Genomic DNA, 18,230 nt, shown 5'->3' on the forward strand with positions numbered 1-18,230 from the left:
AGGGACAGGGAAGCTGGTCAGAGTTGATGGGAAGATGGATGGAGCCAAATACAGGGAAATCATGGAAGAAAACCTCTTGGAGTCTGCAAAAGACTTGAGACTGGTGTGGAGATTTACCTTCCAGCAGGACAACGACCCTAAACTTAAAGCCAGGGCAACAATGGAATGGTTTAAAACAAAACATATCCATGTGTTAGAATGGCCCAGCCAAAGTCCAGATCTAAATCCAATCGAGAATCTGTAGCAAGATCTGAAAACTGCTGTTCACAAACGCTGTCCATCTAATCTGACTGAGCTGGAGCTGTTTTGCAAAGAAGAATGGGCAAGGATTTCAGTCTCTAGATGTGCAAAGCTGGTAGAGACATACCCTAAAAGACTGGCAGCTGTAATTGCAGCAAAAGGTGGTTCTACAAAGTATTGACTCAGGGGGCTGAATAATTATGCACACCCCACTTTGTAGTTATTTATTTGTAAAAAATGTTTGGAATCATGTATGATTTTCGTTCCACTTCTCACGTGTACACCACTTTGTAATGGTCTTTCATGTGGAATTCCAATAAAATTGATTCATGTTTGTGGCAGTAATGTGACAACATGTGGAAAACTTCAAGGGGGCCAAATACTTTTGCAAGCCACTGTAGACATGTCTATGTACAGCGCCAAATATACAAATAACTATGCTGTGTTCCTTTTTTTCTTTCCCTGCCTGAAAGAGTTAAACATCAGGAATGCAAGTGACTGGCTTGGGACTGGATGGGACCACAGCGTAACCCTCAGTGATAAGGAATTACAGCCATAATACAGAAAATGGCTTCTGAGAGCAGAAAATAGATTAAAAATGGTCAACAGTTCATAGACTTTAGCTCTGGCATACTTCAATGAAGGGTTATTGAACAGAGACAATGAAACAGTAAAAACTTAAAAAGTAGATTTAAATATAAAATAAAACTTCTGCCGCTGAGGGAGTCATCAGATACTCACTTTGCCCATGCGCTGCAGCTACAAACTTCTTCCTGTTCTTGTGTTCCATCTCACATTAAGAGTGCTTCCTAGGGGACGCTCTTGCTGTGAGATGAAACACAAGAACAGGAAGAAGATTGTAGCTGCAGCGCATGGAGCATGGCCGAAGTGAGTATCTAATGACTGCTGAGCAGCTGCTGCTGGGTCCCCCCTGATCCTGACTACCTATACAGAGGCATCTAATACTGACTATCTATACAGAGGCATCTAGTACTGACTATCTATACTGAGGCATCTAATCCTGACTATCTATACCATGTGTCAAACTCTGGCCCGTGGGCCAAATTTGGCCCGCAGCGCCAGAAAACTTGGCCCGCAAGTGCTTTCCTGATTTTACATTGATTTTGGCCCGTGGCCATGCTCCCGGCTCCGCTCCCTCCCACAGTAAGTTTGTGCTGCCCCCCTTCCTTGTATGAGTGATAGAGCGTGATTACGCTCAAACACTCGCTTGCTCCGCCTAACTAATGACATGAGGGGTTTTACTTCCTGGCGGCCGCTCCATTACCTCCTGGAGTCGGCGACCCGTCCTGCACAGAAGTCCATTCCCCTGATGCTCTTCACATGCCCGGCGCCATGGCATGCAGCAGTGATGTGAACACAGCAGGGCGGCTCCCCCAGTAACATCGCGTATACAGGAAGTACTTCCTGTATACGCGCCTTCTATGTCGGAGCCGCTCTGCTGTGTTCACATCACTGCTGCATGCCATGGCGCTGGGCATGCGAAGAGCATCAGGGGAGCGGACTTCTGTGCAGGACGGGCTGCCGACTCCAGGAGGTAATGGAGCGGCGGCCAGGGAAAAAGGGGCGGCAGGCTGGCTACCTACAGGGGACAGCTACCTATCTAATCTATACTGGGGGACAGCTACCTATCTAATCTATACTGGGAGACAGCTACCTATCTAATCTATACAGAGGACAGCTGCCTATCTAATCTATACTGGGGACAGCTGCCTATGTAATCTATACTGGGGACAGCTACCTATCTAATCTATACAGGGGACAGCTACCTATCTAATCTATACAGGGGACAGCTACCTATCTAATCTATACTGGGAGACAGCTACCTATCTAATCTATACAGGGGGAAAGCTACCTATCTAATCTATACTGGGGGACAGCTACCTATCTAATCTATACTGGGGGACAGCTGCCTATCGATCTAATCTATACAGGGGACAGCTACCTATCTAATCTATACTGGGGGACAGCTGCCTATCTATCTAATCTATACTGGGGGACAGCTGCCTATCTATCTAATCTATACAGGGGACAGCTACCTATCTAATCTATACTGGGGACAGCTACCTATCTAATCTATACAGGGGACAGCTACCTATCTAATCTATACAGGGGACAGCTGCCTATGTAATCTATACTGGGGACAGCTACCTATCTAATCTATACAGGGGACAGCTGCCTATCTAATATATACAGGGGACAGTTACCTATCTAATCTATACAGGGGAGAGCTGCCTATCTAATCTATACAGGGGACAGCTGCCTATCTAATCTATACTGGGGACAGCTACCTATCTAATCTGTACTGGGGACAGCTGCCTATCTAATCTATACAGGGGACAGCTGCCTATCTAATCTATACAGGGGACAGCTGCCTATCTAATCTATACAGGGGACAGCTGCCTATCTAATCTATACTGGGGGGCAGCTACCTAGCTAATCTATACTGGGGATAGCTGCCTATGTAATCTATACAGGGGACAGCTGCCTATCTAATCTATACTGGGGGACAGCTACCTATCTAATCTATAAAGGTGACAGCTGCCTATCTAATCTATACAGAGGACAGCTACCTATCTAATCTACTGGGGACAGCTACCTATCTAATCTATACAGGGGTCAGCTGCCTATCTAATCTATACAGGGGACAGCTACCTATCTAATCTATACAGGGGACAGTTACCTATCTAATCTATACAGGGGAGAGCTGCCTATCTAATCTATACTGGGGACAGCTGCCTATGTAATCTATACTGGGGACAGCTACCTATCTAATCTATACAGGGGACAGCTACCTATCTAATCTATACAGGGGACAGCTACCTATCTAATCTATACAGGGGACAGCTACCTATCTAATCTATACAGGGGACAGTTACCTATCTAATCTATACAGGGGAGAGCTGCCTATCTAATCTATACAGGGGACAGCTGCCTATCTAATCTATACTGGGGACAGCTACCTATCTAATCTGTACTGGTTACAGCTGCCTATCTAATCTATACAGGGGACAGCTGCCTATCTAATCTATACAGGGGACAGCTGCCTATCTAATCTATACAGGGGACAGCTGCCTATCTAATCTATACTGGGGGGCAGCTACCTAGCTAATCTATACTGGGGACAGCTGCCTATGTAATCTATACAGGGGACAGCTGCCTATCTAATCTATACTGGGGATAGCTACCTATCTAATCTATAAAGGTGACAGCTGCCTATCTAATCTATACAGAGGACAGCTACCTATCTAATCTACTGGGGACAGCTACCTATCTAATCTATACTGGGAGACAGCTACCTATCTAATCTATACAGGGGGAAAGCTACCTATCTAATCTATACTGGGGGACAGCTACCTATCTAATCTATACTGGGGGACAGCTGCCTATCGATCTAATCTATACAGGGGACAGCTACCTATCTAATCTATACTGGGGGACAGCTGCCTATCTATCTAATCTATACTGGGGGACAGCTGCCTATCTATCTAATCTATACAGGGGACAGCTACCTATCTAATCTATACTGGGGACAGCTACCTATCTAATCTATACAGGGGACAGCTACCTATCTAATCTATACAGGGGACAGCTGCCTATGTAATCTATACTGGGGACAGCTACCTATCTAATCTATACAGGGGACAGCTGCCTATCTAATATATACAGGGGACAGTTACCTATCTAATCTATACAGGGGAGAGCTGCCTATCTAATCTATACAGGGGACAGCTGCCTATCTAATCTATACTGGGGACAGCTACCTATCTAATCTGTACTGGGGACAGCTGCCTATCTAATCTATACAGGGGACAGCTGCCTATCTAATCTATACAGGGGACAGCTGCCTATCTAATCTATACAGGGGACAGCTGCCTATCTAATCTATACTGGGGGGCAGCTACCTAGCTAATCTATACTGGGGATAGCTGCCTATGTAATCTATACAGGGGACAGCTGCCTATCTAATCTATACTGGGGGACAGCTACCTATCTAATCTATAAAGGTGACAGCTGCCTATCTAATCTATACAGAGGACAGCTACCTATCTAATCTACTGGGGACAGCTACCTATCTAATCTATACAGGGGTCAGCTGCCTATCTAATCTATACAGGGGACAGCTACCTATCTAATCTATACAGGGGACAGTTACCTATCTAATCTATACAGGGGAGAGCTGCCTATCTAATCTATACTGGGGACAGCTGCCTATGTAATCTATACTGGGGACAGCTACCTATCTAATCTATACAGGGGACAGCTACCTATCTAATCTATACAGGGGACAGCTACCTATCTAATCTATACAGGGGACAGCTACCTATCTAATCTATACAGGGGACAGTTACCTATCTAATCTATACAGGGGAGAGCTGCCTATCTAATCTATACAGGGGACAGCTGCCTATCTAATCTATACTGGGGACAGCTACCTATCTAATCTGTACTGGTTACAGCTGCCTATCTAATCTATACAGGGGACAGCTGCCTATCTAATCTATACAGGGGACAGCTGCCTATCTAATCTATACAGGGGACAGCTGCCTATCTAATCTATACTGGGGGGCAGCTACCTAGCTAATCTATACTGGGGACAGCTGCCTATGTAATCTATACAGGGGACAGCTGCCTATCTAATCTATACTGGGGATAGCTACCTATCTAATCTATAAAGGTGACAGCTGCCTATCTAATCTATACAGAGGACAGCTACCTATCTAATCTACTGGGGACAGCTACCTATCTAATCTATACAGGGGTCAGCTGCCTATCTAATCTATACAGGGGACAGCTACCTATCTAATCTATACAGGGGACAGCTGCCTATCTAATCTATAAAGGGGACAGCTACCTATCTAATCTATACACGGCACAGCTACCTATCTAATCTATACTGGGGACAGCTACCTATCTAATCTATACAGGGGACAGCTACCTATCTAATCTATACTGGGGACAGCTACCTATCAAATCTATACTGGGGACAGCTACCTATCAAATCTATACTGGGGACAGCTGCCTATCTAATCTATACTGGGGACAGCTACCTATCTAATCTATACAGGGGACAGCTGCCTATCTAATCTATAAAGGGGACAGCTGCCTATCTAATCTATAAAGGGGACAGCTGCCTATCTAATCTATACTGGGGACAGCTACCTATCTAATCTATACTGGGGACAGCTACCTATCTAATCTATACTGGGGACAGCTACCTATCTAATCTATACTATCTGATTGCAATATCTGTCTGTCTATGGTACGATCCCAACTTCATCTATCGATTTCTATCTGATTGCAATATCTGTCTGTCTATGGTACGATCCCAACTTCATCTATCGATTTCTATCTGATTGCAATATCTGTCTGTCTATGGTACGATCCCAACTTCATCTATCGATTTCTATCTGATTGCAATATCTGTCTGTCTATGGTACGATCCCAACTTCATCTATCGATTTCTATCTGATTGCAATATCTGTCTGTCTATGGTACGATCCCAACTTCATCTATCGATTTCTATCTGATTGCAATATCTGTCTGTCTATGGTACGATCCCAACTTCATCTATCGATTTCTATCTGATTGCAATATCTGTCTGTCTATGGTACGATCCCAACTTCATCTATCGATTTCTATCTGATTGCAATATCTGTCTGTCTATGGTACGATCCCAACTTCATCTATCGATTTCTATCTGATTGCAATATCTGTCTGTCTATGGTACGATCCCAACTTCATCTATCGATTTCTATCTGATTGCAATATCTGTCTGTCTATGGTACGATCCCAACTTCATCTATCGATTTCTATCTGATTGCAATATCTGTCTGTCTATGGTACGATCCCAACTTCATCTATCGATTTCTATCTGATTGCATTATTATATGTCTGTTTGTAGCATACCATGCCCTGCTATCTGACTATGGACATTCTTGGTTTTAAATTTGTGTCAACCTCTGATCTTTGGTTCCATTCCACTAGTTCCCAGCTTTTGGCCTTATCTAGGTCTTGGCCTTAAATTAACATATAATTTATTGCCTTGCCAGCTGTTTATGCAGTGTTCTATGCTGTGTTTGATCTGTGAGTTAAATTTCTGTCCAGCCCCATACAGAGTCTCCTTTAAATCCCAGCCTACAAGACTGAGACTCCCATTCAAACACTTCACCATCTCACCTGCATTCAGTCTGCTAATTAAGATGCTGGCAGCCTGTTTGCATATAGCTAGCATAGGAGGTCAATTTTGACCACTGGTCAGTTTTGAGCATCTGAACTCAAAGTGTATCTGTAACTCTAAGTGTAAAGAAAATACAACGACCAAATTTAGACCAGAAATTGAACCAGAAGGGAACAGAAGGAACTGACAGAAAACTCTGCTTCTCTGGTTAGTTGCAAAAATGTTTAACCTAGTGTTTACTATCTGCCTGCTCTCCCCAGCCATCCTCAAATCTCTCCACACACTACATCCCCCTGCTGTCAGCAATATGCTGTACATTTCACCATCCCTCCTATCCACTCCACAGCTCGCCTCTCATGAGATTTTCTTGTACTTACAACCTCACCTTCCATGTCACACCAAGTCTAAATATAAGTCTACACCACAACTGCTGCTCCGCTATATCTGCCTACTCCTCCTCTTTGTTGCTGGGGACATTTCACCTAACCCTGGACCCCCACTCCCCCCTGCTAATCACACTGTTTGCAATAAATCAAATTTCCCTCCCTCTTACTGTAACCTTATTAATATTCCACTCCTTCCCCCTACACCCCCTTCGATCTCGGCTGCCCTCTGGAATGCCCGCTCAGTCTGCAACAAACTGCCCTTCATCCATGATCTTTTCATTTCCAATGCTTTCACATTCTTTGGGATCACTGAAACCTGGCTGACCCCTTCTGACACAGTCTCACCTGCCGCCCTCTCCTATGGAGGTTTCCACTTTAGCCACACTCCTAGAGGTGGGAATAAGCATGGTGGTGGTGTGGGCATTCTCCTCTCAGACAAATGCTCCTTCAAGCCTCTTACTCCTATTCCCTCTCTCTCCCTGCCATCCTTTGAAGTCCATGCAGTCCGACTATACTCTCCCTTGAACCTCCAAATTGCAGTTATTTACCGCCCTCCAGGCCCTGCTTCTGTTTTCTTGGATCATTTCTCTGCCTGGCTTCTCCAGTTCCTCTCCTCTGACATCCCTACCATCATCATGGGTGATTTTAACATTCCTATTGACACCAATAACACTGTCTCCAAAAAACTTCTATCACTCACTTCCTCCTATGGCTTGTCTCAGTGGTCCTCTACCTCAACCCACACTGTTGGCCATACGCTTGACCTTGTATTCACTCGTCTCTGCTCTGTCACTGACTTTACTAATGATCCACTACCACTCTCTGACCATAACCTACTTAGCTTCTCTCTCTCCTCCTCTTTTCCTACCACCCTGGCACAAGCACGCTCACATACTCGAAGAAACTATCGCAATCTTGACATTCAAACTGTCTCTGATGCCCTGGCACCTCTCCTCAAACAATCCTTCACTGACCCAGACTCGGCTGCTATACACTACAACAGCTCCATTACAAAAGTCATGGATGACTTCACCCCCCTCGTCAAGGCCCGCCCTCACCATGTCTGTCGCCAACCCTGGATGACCAAAACCACTAAACAGTTAAAAAGATGCTCTAGAGCAGCTGAACGGCGCTGGAGGAAAAGTAACACAAGTGAGGACTTCATCTTATATAAAATTGCCTTGAACAACTTCAGAAACACACTCTCTGTGGCAAAAAAGTCCTATTTTTCTTCCCTAATATCCGCCCATTTACACAATCCAAAACGCTTGTTCAGCACCTTCAACTCCATTCTCCATCCCCCTCCTCCTCCTCCCTCATCTTGCTTATCAGCTGAAGAATTTGCAACATACTTCACTGATAAAATTGACAAAATCAGAAGTGAATTCTCCATGCGGCCCTCAAATCCCACCTCCACACCTCTCATTGACTGTTCTCTAACTGCCTTCTCTCCACTCTCTGAACACTCTCTTTCCTCTAAAATTGCCAAAGCTAATCTAACCACCTGTTCTTTGGATCCTATTCCCTCCCATTTCATTCCGCAGCTATCCTCATCTCTCTTGCCTGCACTAACAACGCTATCTAACCTCTCCCTCTCTACTGGCATCTTTCCGTCCCCACTCAAAAAAGCTGTTGTGACACCACTACTTAAAAAACCCTCTCTAGATCCTACCACACTTGCCAACTACCGCCCAGTGTCACTTCTCCCATTTGCATCCAAACTACTTGAACGCCATATACATGCAGAATTAAGCCATTATTTATCTGCTAACTCCCTACTTGATCAGTTCCAGTCTGGCTTTCGCTCTAACCACTCCACGGAAACAGCCCTTACCAAAGTGGCCAATGACCTTCTTACAGCCAAATCCAAAGGTCAATTTTCCATACTCATCCTTCTTGACCTGTCATCAGCATTTGATACTGTCGACCACACCTTACTCCTACAAATACTTTCAAATGTCGGAATAAAGGGCCTTGCTCTCACATGGTTATCTTCCTACCTCTCTGGAAGGTCCTTCACAGTCTCCTACTCAGATCAGATCTCTTCTCCTCATGCTTTGTCTGTCGGGGTTCCCCAAGGCTCTGTCCTTGGTCCCCTCCTCTTTTCCATCTACATGCATGGTCTTGGTGATTTAATCAACTCATTCGGGTTTCAATACCACCTCTATGCAGACGATACACAACTGTACCTCTCTGCCCCAGACCTTAACTCCCTCCTTAAACGTGTTCCTGACTGCTTGTCTGCTATATCCTCCTTCATGTCCTCTCGCTTCCTAAAACTTAACATGAGTAAAACGGAACTAATAATTTTTCCACCGTCTCTGTCCACCTCCCTGCCTGAAGTAACAATAAATGTTAATAACACTCCCATAACTTCAGTTCCCAAAGCTCGGTGCTTGGGGGTGATATTCGATTCATCTCTCTCTTTTATTCCTCATGTTCACTCCATAACCAGCTCCTGCCATCTCCAACTCAAAAACATATCTCGCATCCGTCCCTTTCTCACTCAAGACACAACTAAAATGTTAATACATGCTCTCATAATTTCTCGTCTGGACTACTGCAACGTACTACTTTGTGGACTACCGTCTAACAAACTGGCCCCGCTCCAGTCAGTACTGAACTCAGCTGCTCGTCTCATTCATCTCTCTTCTCGATCTTCCTCTGCCGACCCTCTTTGTCAAGCTCTTCACTGGCTGCCAATTAACCAGAGGATTCAGTTCAAACTCCTAACCCTAACCTACAAAGCTCTCCACGATCTCTCCCCCCGGTACATATCCTCATTAATCTCCAGATACAAACCCAATCGCAATCTCAGATCGGCACATGATCTTCTGTTGTCCTCCTCTAGAATCAACTCCACACATTCACGTTTACAAGACTTCGCACGCGCTTCACCCCTCCTCTGGAATGCCCTCCCACAACACATCCGTCACTCGCCAACCTTTGCTACCTTTAAACGCTCTCTAAAAACACACTTGTTCCGACAAGCATATGCTCTACCTTAGGCCACTTCCCTTTGTACTAAGACCAAATTGCACTCCTACTAGGTATCCTAAAACACAAAGCCTCTATATATTTGCTGCATACTACCCCTCCTCTTGTTTCCCCCCATTCCCTTTAGATTGTAAGCTCGCAAGGGCAGGGCTCTCTCCCCCTTTTGTGTCTTGGTAACCATTATACATTTTATTCATCATGTTAATTTTATCACTGTCATTACCAATTCTATAATTTGTATTTTGTATCATTCTTTGTATTTTGTCACTAATTATGTATCTTGTATATTGGTGTACACCATTGTCTGTATTATTATGTACCCCATGTTTGTTTCTTACTTTGTACAGCGCCACGGAATATGTTGGCGCTTTATAAATCAATAATAATAATAATAATACTGGGGACAGCTACCTATCTAATCTATACAGGGGACAGCTACCTATCTAATCTACACTGGGGGACAGCTACCTATCTAATCTACACTGGGGGACAGCTACCTATCTAATCTATACTGGGGACAGCTACCTATCTAATCTATACAGGGGACAGCTGCCTTTCTAATCTATACTGGGGACAGCTACCTATCTAATCTATACAGGGGACTGCTGCCTATCTAATGTATACAGGGGACAGCTGCCTATCTAATCTATACTGGGGGGCATCTACCTAGCTAATCTATACTGGGGACAGCTACCTATCTAGTAACTAAAATGAGAATGGTGCTCAAAGCGAGACAAGACCAAAGCTAGAAGAGCATGTAATTGGTACGAAAAATATTCACTTTATTATATCAAAAAGATAAAAATCAATGACTGGATGTCAGGCAGAACAATCACCCTCCCACCCACCAATAAAACCCACAAATACGAGGAGCGAGGACCCAAATTTTCAACTGATAATGATAGCTGTAGGCTCACACAGCGTCTCACTCAAGGTTGCGGAAAGTTACTAATTAAATCCAAATTCCACCAAACGTTCTGTCACAGTGTAAGGTACTGCACTGAAGATGAGTCCCACTCGCAGACTCTAGGATAAAGAGAAGTGGATAAAGCAGGTAGCATATAGCGGTAGGGGAGATGGCGACAGGTGCGAGGCAACCAGATAAGCATGGGCAAGGCAGCAGATGTATGGGCTAAAAGCACAAACAGTTCTGATGGATGCAAGTTTCACCACAGTTGCCCGTAATGCAGCTCAAAAGCACTCACAGTTCCTGAATCTGCCCAAGTCCTCCTCCGTAGCACTCCATTCCGCAAATAGTGGTGGCTTGTGTGTCTCTAAGGTCGCGCTGATGGTAGGACGCCAGCCCGCCAGAGGAATGGGAGTCCTGCGGGTATCAGTGTCCGTCAGCGCAGACACTTCCGTGCATCAGCTTTCACGTGAATTCTCGTGAGATGAGATGAAAGGTGGGTCCTCAAGCTCCGCCCACCGACCGGTTTCGCGCATGCGCGCTTCCTCAGGGTGTAATTACATCAACACCGCAAGCTGCGTTTTATACACCATGACTCGAACAGTCCGCCTCCCGGGCGGAGTAATCCAATTGATGCTAGAAGGTTGGGCGCAGAGCGGCAACCGCCAAATCAAAAAGATAATTGATGGTAATAATGTAAAAATATAAACATATTAGCAAAGGAAGCAGTGAATAAAGAGCTTATGGGCATAAGTCTAACATGCCCATGACACAGAACCCACGCACATCAACAGCAGAGTCCCACCGCAAGGCGGGCAGGGTCCTACCACAGCCACTCACAAAATTATAGCTGGAAAGCTAGCTGGGGACGACCAATCAAAATCTAGTAGTAGTTCTCACGCAATAAAGGAAGCGTCTCCCTCATGTCAAGTTTATAAGTTTTTTAAGGTTTTATCCGTTTTCTAAGGAGACAGAGACAGTACCAAACCCGAGGCGAGTGTGGGTGGTTCAAAGGAAAAAGGGGGGGCCTCACAAGAAGCATTGCAACCCAAAATCAACATTATGCCCTACTGGGGCTAAAGTGTGAAGCTTAAAAATCCAACCACACTCCCTCTGCTTAAGGATCCTGTCAAAGTCTCCTCTGCGAGAGGAAATGCTAAGTTTGTAAATCCCCTTGACCTTCGAACCCACAAGATCACCCCCATGGAAATCCTTATAGTGTTGCGCGAGGGGAGTTGTGTATTCCTCTGCTCTTGCATTGCGCATATGCTCACCGATCCTCGCCCGCAAGGGATGGTCGTTTTCCCTATATAGTGCATGTTGCAGGGACAAGTGAGCATATACACAACCCCCTCAGTAGCGCAATTAATGAAGGACTCAATCCGATAGGTTCTCTGGCCAAGGGAGTCGACAAATGTCGCAGTGCGGTCCACCAGAGGGCATACCTGACAACCACCACACCGATACATGCCACTGGGGGTAGCCTTGCCAAGCCACGTAAGAGTGGTACTTCTTTTAAATTCACTCCGAACCAGATGGTTCCTCAAGGACATAGCTACCTATCTAGTCTATACAGGGGACAGCTGCCTATCTAATCTATAAAGGGGACAGCTGCCTATCTAATCTATACAGGGAACAGCTACCTATCTAATCTATACTGGGGACAGCTACCTATCTAATCTATACAGGGGACAGCTACCTATCTAATCTATACTGGGGACAGCTGCCTATCTAATCTATACTGGGGACAGCTGCCTATCTAATCTATACAGGGGACAGTTGCCTATCTAATCTATACTGGGGGACAGCTACCTATCTAATCTATACAGGGGACAGCTGCCTATCTAATCTATACTGGGGACAGCTACCTATCTAATCTATAAAGGGGAGAGCTGCCTATCTAATCTATAAAGGGGAGAGCTGCCTATCTAATCTATACAGGGGACAGCTGCCTATCTAATCTATACGGGGGACAGCTACCTATCTAATCTGTACTGGGGACAGCTACCTATCTAATCTATACTGGGGGCAGCTACCTAGCTAATCTATATAGGGGACAGCTGCCTATCTAATCTATACTTGGGGACAGCTACCTATCTAATCTATAAAAGGGACAGCTGCTTATCTAATCTATACAGGGGACAGCTACCTATCTAATCTACAGGGGTCAGCTGCCTATCTAATCTATACAGGGGACAGCTACCTATCTAATCTATACAGGGGACAGCTGCCTATCTAATCTATAAAGGGGACAGCTGCCTATCTAATCTATACAGGGGACAGCTACCTATCTAATCTAACGGGATAGCTACCTATCTACTCTATACAGGGCCAGGGACAGCTACCTATCTACTCTAAATTACAAGGGACAGCTACCTATCTAATCTGTACAGGGGACAGCTGCCTATCTAATCTATACAGGGGACAGCTTCCTATCTAATCAATACAGGGGACAGCTACCTATCTAGTCTATACAGGGGACAGCTGCCTATCTAATGTATACAGGGGACAGCTGCCTATCTAATCTATACTGGGGGGCAGCTACCTAGCTAATTTCTACTGGGGACAGCTACCTATCTAGTCTATACAGGGGACAGCTGCCTATCTAATCTATACTGGGGACTGCTACCTATCTAGTCTATACAGGGGACAGCTACCTATGTAACCTATACTGAGGACAGCTACCTATCTAACCTATATAGAGGACAGCTACCTATCTAACCTATACAGAGTTCAGCTACCTATCTAATCTATACAGGGGACAGCTACCTATCTAATCTATACTGGGGACAGCTACCTAGCTAACCTATACTGGGGAAACCTACCTAGCTAATCTATACAGGAGGTACCTACCTACCTAGCTAATCTGTATTGGGGACAACTACCTAGCTATCCTATACTGGGTGCACCTATGCGTGACTAACCTATACTGGGTGCACCTATGCTGGTCTACCTATACTGGGCCACCTACCTGACTAACCCATACTGGGGGCACCTACTTGGCTAACCTATACTGGGGGCACCTATGCCTTACTAACCTGTACGGGTTGCACCTACCTAGCTAACCTATACTGGATGCACCTATGTCTACCTGAACTGGGAGTACTTACCTGGCTAACCTATACATGGGGCACCTATGCCTGAATAAACTATACTGGGGCACCTATACCTGGCTTCCTATACACTCCAGCTGTACCTGGCTACCTACCTATACTGAGGGTGTTTTTTTTTTCTTATTGTCTCACCATAGCTATAACATGCGGTACACTGTCAGGTCTGTGCGATCATTCCAAATGGGAGGGGGGGGGGGGGGGGGATATGACTGTTGGCCCTCGACCTGGTCTAAGTTCTAAATTTCCGCCCTCCGTCTATTTGAGTTTGACACCCCTGATCTATACAGAGGCATCTAAACCTGACTATCTATACAGAGGCATCTAATCCTGACTTTCTATACAGAGGCATCTAATCCTGACTTTCTATACAGAGGCATCTAATCCTGACTATCTCTATACAGAGGCATCTAATCCTGACTACCTATACAGAGGCATCAAATCCTGACTACCTATACAGAGGCATCAAATCCTGACTACCTATACAGAGGCATCAAATCCTGACTACCTATACAGAGGCATCAAATCCTGACTACCTATACAGAGGCATCAAATCCTGACTACCTATACAGAGGCATCTAATCCGGACTACCTATACAGAGGCATCTAATTCTGACTACCTATACAGAGGCATCTAATCCTGACTACCTATACAGAGGCATCTAATCCTGACTACCTATACAGAGCCATCTAATCCAGACTATCTATACGGCTCTGAGCTGAAGCCCTGTGTTATGGATTTAGCAGCATCTTGAGACCAGATAGGAAGTGGTTGTCCAGCGGATGGGTGAGAGACTTCTGCTGTACAACGGTAGCTTTGTTTGTCTCTGGGCCACAATGTCTTGTGTTTATACATGCTGCATCGCTTGCTTTTGTACACGTTTCATGGTGGCATATTCCATACTCAAGAGTTCTAACTGATTCAACAACTGCGATTGAGTTGTGATCTGGACACTCTGCTGGAATAGTGCGGACACTGCCGGAATTATTGCAATTGCAATTGTTTGAGGAATGAGAGCATCAGTTTAAGGTGCCAAGCATCATTGCTTTTCCATCATGAATTGTGCTTGATGCTATTACCAAATTAATATCTGGGAATTGCAACCAGGGATACCTGCTCTCTGAACTGTTGCTCATAGCTAGTAGGTGTAGTCCAGCGGACCATTCCTGGCAGGTAGTTGTAGGTGGTGTGTAAATGGCATTACAGCATGGGCCGACCATATTGTTTTTAATATTTTGACAAATCTGTCAGATATTTTACTAGATGTCCGTCTGACTATGCACTTTAACTTTTTCTAATGCACTAATAAAGTGACAGCACAGTGGTGGACATACACACTCATTAGAGTGTTATTTTTTCCCCTTACCTTTTTCAATTACCTATACAGAAGCATCTAATACTAGCTACCTATACAGAGGCATCTAATCTGGGCTATTTGTACAGAAGCATCTAATCCTGGCTACTTATAAAGAGGTATCTAATCCTGACTATCTATACAGAGCCATCTAATCCTTGCTACCTATACAGAGCCATCTAATCCTGGCTACCTATACAGAGGCATTTAATCCTGACTATCTATACAGAGGCATCTAATCCTGGCTACCTATACAGAGGCATCTAATCCAGACTATCTATACAGAGGCATCTAATCCTGACTATATATATATATATATATATATATAGAGGCATCTAATCCTGGCTACCTATACAGAGGCATCTAATCCTGACTATACAGAGGCATCTAATCCTGGCTACCTATACAGAGACATCTAATCCAGACTATCTATACAGAGGCATCTAATCCTGACTACCTATACAGAGGCATCTAATCCTGACTATCTATACAGTGGCATCTAATCCTATCTATACAGTGGCATCTAATCCTGGCTACCTATACAGAGGCATCTAATCCTGGCTACCTATACAGAGGCATCTAATCCTGGCTACCTATACAGAGGCACCTAATCCTGACTATCTATACAGAGGCATCTAATCCTAGCTCCCTATACAGAGGCATCTAATCCGGACTCCCTATACAGAGGCATATAATCCTAGCTCCCTATACAGAGGCATCTAATCCTGACTATACAGAGGCATCTAATCTCGGCTACCTATACAGAGACATCTAATCCGGACTATCTGTACAGAGGCATCTAATCCTGACTACCTTCACAGAGGCATCTAATCCTGGCTACCTATACAGAGGCACCTAATCCTGACTATCGATACAGAGTCATCTAATCCTAGCTCCCTATACAGAGGCATCTAATCCTTGCTACCTATACAGAGGCATCTAATCCTGACTACCTATACAGAGCCATCTAATCCTGGCTACCTATACAGAGGCATCTAATCCAGACTATCTATACAGAGGCAGAGGACTATCTATACAGAGCGATTGTCCAGCGGATGGGTGAGCGACTTCTGCTTTACAACGGTAGCTTCATTTGTCTCTGGGCCGCAATGTCTTGTGCTTACAAATGCTGCATCGCTTGCTTTTGTACACGCTTCATGGTGGCATATTCCATACTCAGTTCTAACTGATTCAACAACTGCGATTGAGTTGTGATCTGGAGACCACAAGTTTTCGCACCGGGTGCCACCAACCCTAGTAACGCCTCTGATACCAGGCATGGGCAAACTTGGCCCTCCAGCTGTTAAGGGAACTTCAAATCCCACAATGCATTGCAGAAGTGTGACAGCCACAGTCATGACTCATAAAGGCAAATGCATTGTGAGACTTGTAGTTCCTTAACAGCTGGAGGGCCAAGTTTGCCCATGCCTGATCTATACAGAGGCATCTAATCCTGACTATATATACTGAGGTACCTATTGCTAACTATCTATACAGAGGCATCTAATCCTGACTATATATACTGAGGTACCTATTGCTAACTATCTATACAGAAGCATCTAATCCTGGCTACCTGTGCAGAGGCATCTAATCTGGGCTATCTGTACAGAGGCATCTGATCCTGGCTACCTATAAAGAGGAATCTAATCCGGACTATCTATACAAAGGCATCTAATCCTGACTATCTATATAGAGGCATCAAATTCTGACTATACAGATGCATCTAATTCTGGCTACCTATACAGAGACATCTAATCCGGACTATCTATACAGAGGCATCTAATCCTGACTACCTATACAGTGGCATCTAATCCTGACTATATATACAGAGGCATCTAATCCTGACTACCTATACAGAGGCATCAATCCTGACTATCTATACTGAGGGATCAATCCTGACTATCTATACTGAGGCATCTAATCCTGGCTACCTATACAGAGGCATCTAATCCTGACTATATATACAGAGGCATCTAATCCTGACTATCTGTACAGAGGCATCTAATACGGACTATCTATACAGAGACATCTAATCCGGACTATCTATACAGAGGCATCTAATCCTGACTACCTATACAGAGGCATCTAATCCTCACTATATATACAGAGGCATCTAATCCTGACTATATATACAGAGGCATCTAATCCAGACTATCTATACAGAGGCATCTAAACCGGACTATCTATACAGCGGCATCTAATCCTGACTATCTATACAGAGGCATCTAATCCTGACTACCTATACAGAAGCATCTAATCCTGACTACCTATACTGAGGCATCTAATCCTGACTATACAGAGGCATCTAATCTTGGCTACCTATACAGAGACATCTAATCCGGACTATCTATACCAGTGCTGTCCAACTTCATGGGCATGGAGGGCCATTTTTTTTTCAGACCCCATGGTGGAGGGCCGAAGGTTCTTGCTAGAGCCGCAGCCCCCCCCCCCCCGGAAAAAATGCAATTAAAGGATAATTAGATTGGCAGCACTTTTCACAAAATGCAATTTAAAATAGTGGTGAGGTTGTGTGGCGCGCTACGCGCGCCAGAAAACACGAGGGTTCCATTGAGCGGCGAAAAATGGGTGTGGCCATGGACCAGAATGCGGGTGTGGCCACGGGTGGAGACAAATTTACATGAACTTAGCAATGTGGGACATTAGATTAGGACAGTGGTGGTGAACCTTTTGGAGGCCGAGTGTCCAAACTGCAACCCAAAAGTCAAAGTGGCAACAGCAATTTAAACTACATACAAACGTTTTAACTCATACATGAACATTATGGAAAATCCAAGTTGAAAATAAACTGTGAAGATAAACAATATCATCCATCCTACTCCTGAAAAATGTGTTTTTTTTTAAAACCTCCCAGTTTTATTTTCCGTTTTAAAAAGCTAAAAAAGTAGGTTTAATGCTATTGTCTCATGATGACGATTCAGCTTTTTCATAGTCTCACAGTTCGCAATCATGTGACCCCCAACAAGACAAATTCAGCAATCATGAGGCCCCCAACAAGACAAATTCAGCAATCGTGAT

The 18,230-nt window shown here is 44.5% G+C and overlaps 1 long non-coding RNA gene across 1 annotated transcript in view; it reads left to right on the plus strand.

Annotated features, from left to right (window-relative positions):
* The window catches only part of LOC137537328 (uncharacterized), a 93,642-nt gene that overhangs the window by 11,343 nt on the left and 64,069 nt on the right, over window positions 1-18,230 (plus strand). The gene's annotated exons all lie outside the window — the stretch shown is intronic.

This window comes from Hyperolius riggenbachi, chromosome 10 (assembly GCF_040937935.1).
Source record: "Hyperolius riggenbachi isolate aHypRig1 chromosome 10, aHypRig1.pri, whole genome shotgun sequence".
Classification (NCBI taxonomy): Eukaryota; Metazoa; Chordata; class Amphibia; order Anura; family Hyperoliidae; genus Hyperolius; species Hyperolius riggenbachi.